Source organism: Physeter macrocephalus, chromosome 20 (assembly GCF_002837175.3).
Source record: "Physeter macrocephalus isolate SW-GA chromosome 20, ASM283717v5, whole genome shotgun sequence".
NCBI lineage: Eukaryota > Metazoa > Chordata > Mammalia > Artiodactyla > Physeteridae > Physeter > Physeter macrocephalus.
The window spans coordinates 53,262,473-53,270,991 of NC_041233.1; positions in this window are offsets into that span (position 1 = coordinate 53,262,473).

Consider the following 8,519-nt stretch of genomic DNA (forward strand, 5'->3'; position numbering starts at 1 on the left):
TATTATTATTATTATTTTGATTCTTAGGAGCCCAAAGTAATTTCTTAGCTGATTTTTACTTTTCTTCAATTTATTCTCTTATGTGCACATAAACATTTTCTCCAATTTCCTGGTAAATTGTAAAAAGAGAAATTTGATAGGTCATGTACATGCCCTTCTAAAATGAAAGAGGAGAAGAACAGTAAGGAGGAGGAGAAAAGGCCAAGTGTTACAGAGTGTGTCCATTGGTCTCCTACTAAAATACTGATTTATAAAGTTTGTATCCTTTTAGTCCGTTAGTGTGAAATGTATGGCTCTGCTTGTTCTCAGTGGGTTCAAACCAAGTTCAAAGTAGTGGGAAACTCACTGACATCCAAGGAATTCTGAAACTGGAATATGTCCCTTTATATGAGTATGAATCTCACTTAAAGAACAAGGAGAAATGCTGCAGACAGTATTAGAGAGTAGAAAGGATCCTCAGCTTTGCAACGTTCTACTATTTTTCCCTCTAGTTTTTTTAAAATTACACAAGTAATACAGGAGTACATTCTCATTGTAAATGATTCAGTGTAAAAGTTTCAAAGTGTGAAAGACCTGCTTCAATCTTCACCTCATGGTTTGAACTACAGCTTTAAAGTTCTCTTTTCCATGTATCTGTGTGTATACATATGCCATGATAGTTCTTAACATAAATTGGATCTTCCCATATGTATTATTTGGCAACTTCATTTTTTAAAATTAATTCTGCATCTTGGAGATTTTTCCATATCACTATATATAGACCCATAATATACCTGTATTTTAATATGTTTAATCACTCCACATTCACGACACTTAGGTCATTTCCATCTTTTTATGATTACAAATAATAAAGCAACGAACATCCTTGTACCCATATATTCGAGTACACAAGTGAAAACTTCTTTCACACAAGTGAAATCTAGGCTAGATTCATAGAAGTGAAATTTTTTGGTCAAGGGTAAGGGTGCATGAAGTTTAAATTTTATTAGAGAGTAATGAATTGCCTTTCCAAAAAAGGTTTTCAGTTTGAATTTCCACTGATAGTACAGGACAGACCCCACTTCCCAGAGTCCTAACCAGTAGTTGATATTATTTGCCCATTCTTCTGTAGCTTTGTGTGTCTTTATAAGAGTTTTCATATATATACACATATACGTATATACACATGTACACACATACACACACACACTGGATGTAAGTCCATACAAGATATATGTCTTTTGAATATGTTTTATATATTTTTGTCCCATTCTGTTTCTTGCTTTTTAACTTCATTTTTCTTATCTCTTGGAAATATTTAAAATTTTATGAAGTCAAATCTGTCAGTTTTTTTCTTTGGGGATTTTAAGTTTTGTTGTTCACTTACTAAGCTTCCTAGATTTGTATCAATCAGCATACCTTTGGTTACAACTCACAGAAAACTCTCTCTCAATTGCTTTAAACAATAGGGAAAAAGTATTACCTTCTGTATCAAAAGTCCGAAGTTAGGGCAGCTCTACAGTTGGTTAATTTGGTGGTTCAACACTATCATCAACAACCCTGGCTTTTCTCTCTTTCTAATCTTCATCTTCAGAAAGTTGACTTGGTTAGCTCTTCTCATGGGAACTAACAGAGTGGCTGCTCCAGTGAAGGCACGCTGGCCAGACACACAATATGCAGCCTAGAGTCTCACTTTGAGAGCCCTCTCCAACCTTTCCCTTACACCACAGCAGATTTCCCCTCATGTCTCATTGCCTAGAATTATATCACATTATCATGCCTAAACCAGTCACTAGCGAGAAGAATGACATTGCTACAAATGGCTAGACTCATCAGGGTTTACGTCTAAAATAAATGGAGGAAGATTGAGCAACTGAACAAAATTGGGGTCTGCCTACCAAGAGAAATGAGTATTCAAGGGCGACCAATAGTGTCTGGCAAACCAAAATTATAAAGATGCCTTTCTAAGGATGCTCAGAATCACTAATCATTAGAGAAATGCAAATCAAAACCACAGCAAGGTATCCCCTCACACTGGTCAGAATGGCCATCATCAAAAAAATCTACAAACAATAAATGCTGGAGAGGGTGTGGAGAAAAGCGAACCCTCTTGCACTGTTGGTGGGAATGTAAATTGATAGAACCACTATGGAGAACAGTATGGAGGTTCCTTATAAAACTAGAAATAGAACGACCATATGACCTAGCAGTCCCACTACTGGGCATATACCCTGAGAAAACCATAATTTGAAAAGAGACATGTACCACAATGTTCATTGCAGCACTATTTACAATAGCCAGGACATGGAAGCAACTGAAGTGTCCACTGACAGAAGAATGGATAAAGAAGATGTAGCACATATATACAAGGGAATATTAGCCATAAAAAGAAATGAAATTGAGTTATTTGCAGTGAGGTGGATGGACCTAGAGTCTGTCATACAGAGTGAAGAAAGAGAAAAACAAATGCCATATGCTATCACATATATATGGAATCTAAAAAAAAAAATGGTTCTGATGAACCTAGGGGCAGGACAAGAATAATGACACAGATGTAGAGAATGGACTTGAGGACACGGGGAGGGGGAAGGGTAAGCTGGGACAAAGTGAGAGAGTGGCACAGACTAATATATACTACCAGATATAAAATAGATAGCTAGTGGGAAGCAGCCGCGTAGCACAGGGAGATCAGCACTCCAATAAAGATGTAAAAAAAAAGTCTATATATTCTCCTAATAATGTGTGATATGTAATTTCTAGCTTTTTATTCTATCTAGAGTTTATATCTGTGTTTCGTGAGGTCAGGCTTCAACTCAATTTCTTTCCCCTAAAAGGTTAGCCTATTATTTCTACTGATTTAAAATTCTGCCTTTATTGTAAACAAGCTTCACATATTTACAAAGATTTAAGGACTGTCTACTCCACTGACATATTGGTCTGTTTCCGCCCTGTTTTAATTACTATGTTTAATTATTAAATTTTGATGTGTAAGGACAAGTGCCTCCTCATTGTTTTTTTCCTAGGATGTATTTGCATATTCTTATAGAGTTGATCTTCCGTATGAACCTAAGAATTAGCTTGTCAACTTCTATTTTAACGATCCTATTACCAAGGCTTCCCTGGTGGCGTGGTGGTTAAGAATCCGCCTGCCAATGCAGAGGACACGGGTTCGAGCCCTGGTCCAGGAAGATCCCACATGCCGCGGAGCAACTAAGCCCGTGCACCACAACTACTGAGCCTGCACTCTAGAGCCTGTGAGCCACAACTACTGAAGCCCGCGCGCCTAGAGCCCATGCTCCGCAACAAGAGAAGCCCGCGCATCTCAATGAAGAGTAGCCCCCTCTGAGAAAGCCCACGCACAGCAACGAAGACCCAATGCAGTCAAAAATAAATAAATTAATTAATTAAATAAAGATCCTATTACCAAAAGAATCTAAAAAAAAAAAAGTGGATATATGTACATGTATAACTGATTAACTTTGCTGTACACCTGAAACTAATACAACATTGTAAATCAACTATACTCCAATAAAAATTTTGAAAAAGATTGTATTACCATTTTTATTGTAATTGCATTGTTATATTAATTTTGAAAGAAATTTTATCTTCATAAAAAATTAGGTTTCCTCATCTAGGAATGTAGTATGTCTTCACATTTGTTGGGGTCTTCTCTTATGTCTTCCAGTAAAAGTTTATATCAGTTGACTCTAGTCGTGGAGTTGCCACAAACTGTCGCTAACTGCGATAGACGACTTCTGCACGTTTTAGGGTTTTGTTTCCTCTGTTTTTATTTCTCTGTTGATATTCTCTGTGGATATTTCTGTCTGTTTTATACTTTCCTCCATATATTTTGCTGATTTTATTTTACTTGTTATCCTATGTTGTTATACACTTATTCTTTTATAGTGAGATATAGATGTGTAGATATAATTATAAAATACATGCGTAGGTATAGTTGTGATGATAGTAGTGGATATGTATAAAGAGAGATAGATATCTTTTCTGTAACCATGGGACTTTAGATAGAAGATAAGATAGATTCCTGTGCTCAATATGCCATCTTGATTGATTGGCATTTCTTTATATTAATTGATAAACTAATTACTTAGAAGTTTCAAGGTATAATGTTTGTTTCTTAGACAAATATTGAGGCTCTTCTCAGTTCTGCCCCAAGGTCCTTGTATAAAATATATTTTGGAAGACAAGACAGTAATACACAAAAAATTATACACTTGTGCTTCTGCTGCTCAAACCTAGACCTACAGGTGAATTGGTGTGATGGTAACAAGTGGATGAAATGTACCAAAAAACCTTTTTTCTTTGTTGTAGCTTAAAGCACTGGAGGATGCTACCAAATTAGCAAATGAAAATTTGGAAACAAGCCAGCTGACTAGAAAATCTTTACAGGATTATTATTGGCAGATAAGGTAGGTTTTAGGCCATTCGTGTATTCATCAAGCATTAATTAAGTAATTTCTTTAGACAAAGTATAGTACAATGCTATGGATGATATAAAATAAGAAAATAACAATATCCTTACTCTTTTTTTTAAATTGAAGTATAGCTAATTTACAATATTTTGTTAGTTTCAGGTGTACAGTAAAGTGATTCAGTTGTATTTTTTTCAGATTATATTCCATTATAGGTTATTACAAGATATTGAACATAATTCCCTGTGCTATACAGTAAATCTTTGTTGCTTGTCTATTTTAGGTATGGTAGTTTGTATCTGTTAATCCAGTACTTCTAATTTGTTCCTCCTTCCCTCCTTCTCCCCTTTGGTAACCATAAGTTTCTTTTCTACATCTGGAGTTTGTTTCTGTTTTGTGTATAGATTCATTTGTATTATTTTTTAGATTCCACATATAAGTGATATCATATAGTATTTGTCTTTCTCTTTTTGACTTACTTCACTAAGTAAAATATTCTCTAGGTCCGTATGTTGCTGCAAATTACACTATTCCATTCTTTTTTATGGCTGAGTAATATTCCAGTGTGTGTGGGGGGGTGTATTTTTTTTTCCTTAAGCCAATCATCTGTTGATTGGCCCTTGGGGGTTGTTTCCATATCTTTGATATTGTAGATAGTGTTGCTATGAACATTGGGGTGCATGTATCTTTTCGAATTAGAGTTTCCATTTTTTCTGGGAATATACCCAGGAGTGGGATTGCTGAAGATCCTTAGTCTTTAGGCAGTTATAGCAATGGTTCCAACCTTTTGTAAAAACTCATTTTTGTGTAAGAATATTTCATAGAAGTGTCACATGAAAGTAGTTGTAGTTTTACAGTCTATTTTAAAAAAATACATGTTGATTAAAAACTACTATGAGCTTATTAATACCTTTCAATTGACTTGGATTATATTTATCTCAAGTGTTTGTATATGTTTGAGAATTAGTCCACATACACATATGTGCAAGATATATTATTAATTCAGTCTAAAAACAATACTCAGATAGTATATAGAGTTAAGGACCCCTGTAAAAAAATGTGATCTACAGTTGGGAATCATTGGCTGATAGACTTGTTGGGAAGAGAAGTTAGGAAAGAATAAAATAACTGGAAAAATAATTTCAAGACAACAAATGATTATGTGTCAAGGAATCTTCAAAAGCAGGAAAGCTTTGTGGGAGGTACTTTTTGGGTAGAATGTTAAACTATGCACAAAGATATGACAACTGTGAGAGTGATTTGATAGTTAAAGAATTTCCCTGACTCTCTGCCCATTGACCTGAAATGGCTCTACGAGCTCTTAACCAGTAGAGGCAAGTTGTTTTAAATAATTGGTTTCCTAGAATAACCTAGTTAAATGCAAACAGTATTACTTGAGGAAGTTGACATATGCCTTGTACAAGTACTGGCACATAGTGAACTCTCAATAAATGTTAGTTGAATGAATGAGTGAATGAACAGAAACCTTCAGTATTTACAAAACAAACTAGTGTTATTTATAAAATTAACTACAACTTAAGGCAAAGAACAGTCATTGGCATAAGGAACACAGAGCAAGTAAGGAAGGATTGAGGAGCAAAGAGAGTGGTAAATATGTGGGTAAGTCTCAATGAACAATCATGTAGTGATGTAACGATGTCTTACAGGGTATAAAAATATAGAGAGAGTTAAAATATAAAACTTTTAGAATGGAGTAAAGAATGGAGAAGGGTAAATGTAATTAAAGATATTTGCATTGACTAGGAGGAGAATAAAGGTAAAGCTTAATATTAGACTTTGATAAATCAAGGACTTAGATTTTAACTTATGACCTGTAAAGAAAGAGAATTTAAAAATATATCTTCCGGGCTTCCCTGGTGGCGCAGTGGTTGAGAGTCCGCCAGCCGATGCAGGGGACACGGGTTCGTGCCCTGGTCTGGGAGGATCCCACATGCCGCGGAGCAGCTAAGCCCGTGAGCCATGGCCGCTGAGCCTGTGAGTCTGGAGCCTGTGCTCCACAACGGGAGAGGCCACAACAGTGAGAGGCCCGCGTACTGCAAAAAAAAACAAAAACAAACAAACAAACAAAAAAATATATATATCTTCATATATATATATGATAATAAGAAAATACTCAATCCAAAAGAAGGCAAAAAAAAATAGAGAGAAAAGGGACTGTAGAGACTGATGAGACAAGGAGAAAGCGTAAAAGAAAATGATGGTGTTAAACCTAAATATATCTAAGTGAGTTAAGTGATCCATTTTTATCTAGACTGGATTAAAATAATTGGATTTTTTTTTCTGGAATTTTTCTTTGTGGCAGTTATGTCTGAATTTTATTTTATTTTATTTTTATTATTTTTGGCTGCATTGGGTCTTTGCCACTTCGCGCGGGCTTTCTCTAGTTGTGGCGAGCGGGGGCTACTCTTCATTGAGGTGTGCGGGCTTCTCACTGTGGTGGCTTCTCTTGTTGCAGAGCACGGGCTCTATGTGCATGGGCTTCAGTAGTTGTGGCACATGGGCTCAGTAGTTGTGGTGCACAGGCTCAGTAGTTGTGATGCACAGGCTTAGTTGCTCCGTGGCATGTGGGATCTTCCTGGACCAGGGCTTGAACCCGTGTCCCCTGCATTGGCAGGCGGATTCTTAACCACTGTGCCACGAGGGAAGCCCAATAATTGGATTTTTAAAAATCCAGTGATATTTTATTTAGGAGAGACTTATCTAGAACATAGGGATATAGAAAGTTAGAGAACAAAATAATGGAAAAAATATGCCACCTAAACAGTAACAAAAGAAAGCTGGCATAGCTAAGTTAGTATAAGATAAAATAGATCTGAAGGCAAAAAGCTTTACTAGAGCTAGAGGGCCACATCAGAATATATGGTTTAATTCACACGTGTGCATACACACACACACACACACACACACACAGAGGCGTATGCATAACATAATATGGCTTCAAAATATATAAAGCAAAATTTGACAGAAATATGAGGAAAAATAGCAATTCACAAATGTATTGGGCAATTTTAACACATTCCTCTCAGTAATTGATGGAATAAATAAACCAAAAAAATCTCATTAAGGATATTGAAGATTTGAACAACATGCTTAATAGACTTGACTTGGTGTATTTGTAGAATATTGTACCTAACAACTGCAAAATACCACTGTCTTCAAGAATACATGGAACATTTACAAAAATTGACCTTATGTTATCTCAACAAATCTCAGAGTCTCAATATATTTAAAGGATTTAAATCATTTAGTGCAGAAACCCAATACAAAAAAGCAAAAAATATTGCTAGGAAATCTCCATATGTTTGGAAATTAAGAAATACAGGTCTAAATAATTTGTTAGCCAGAGAAGACATCGTATTGATCATTGGAAAATGTTTTGAATTTACTGATAAAAAACTAATATGTATCAAAATTTGTGAGATACAGCTAAAATAATTCTCAGAGGAAAATTTGATTATTTAAATACATGTATTAGAGAAAAAGAAAGGTTGAAAATTAATGAGCTAAGCATCTTTCTTAGAAAGCTAGGGAAAAGGATAGAAGGAATGAAATAAAGAGAACAGAAATTAATAAGAAAGCTAGGATAGAATCAACAAATCCAGATGTTTGATAAAAAATTGATAAACTTGGGACTTCAGTTTATGAGGTTATCTTATCCTTGAAATTAAAACTTAACAACAATACAAAAAATACTGCAACCCAATTTCATTCATGAAATATGCTAAACAGAATTTTATCAAATAATATAGCTAAACTGTGGTCATTCCAGGAATGCAAGGATGATTTAATATTAGAAAATCAATCAGCATAATTTGCCATACTATAGTGTGTTTGCAAAGTCAGGAAACCAGTAATAGTATATTACTTCAGCATCCAAATAATCCACTCACTACCCATGAGGCAAAGTACCTCTAAATTTGAAGCAATTGTTCTAGTTGTTAATCTGAAAAAATGTATAAGAAATATACTACAGAATGTCCAGAAAATCTGGAAATACATGGATGTTGGCAGAGCACTTTTGAATAGTGAAAAATCTTTAAGAGGTATGAATCTCTAAATGGAATTTCATTCTCTACATCAAGATGTGGG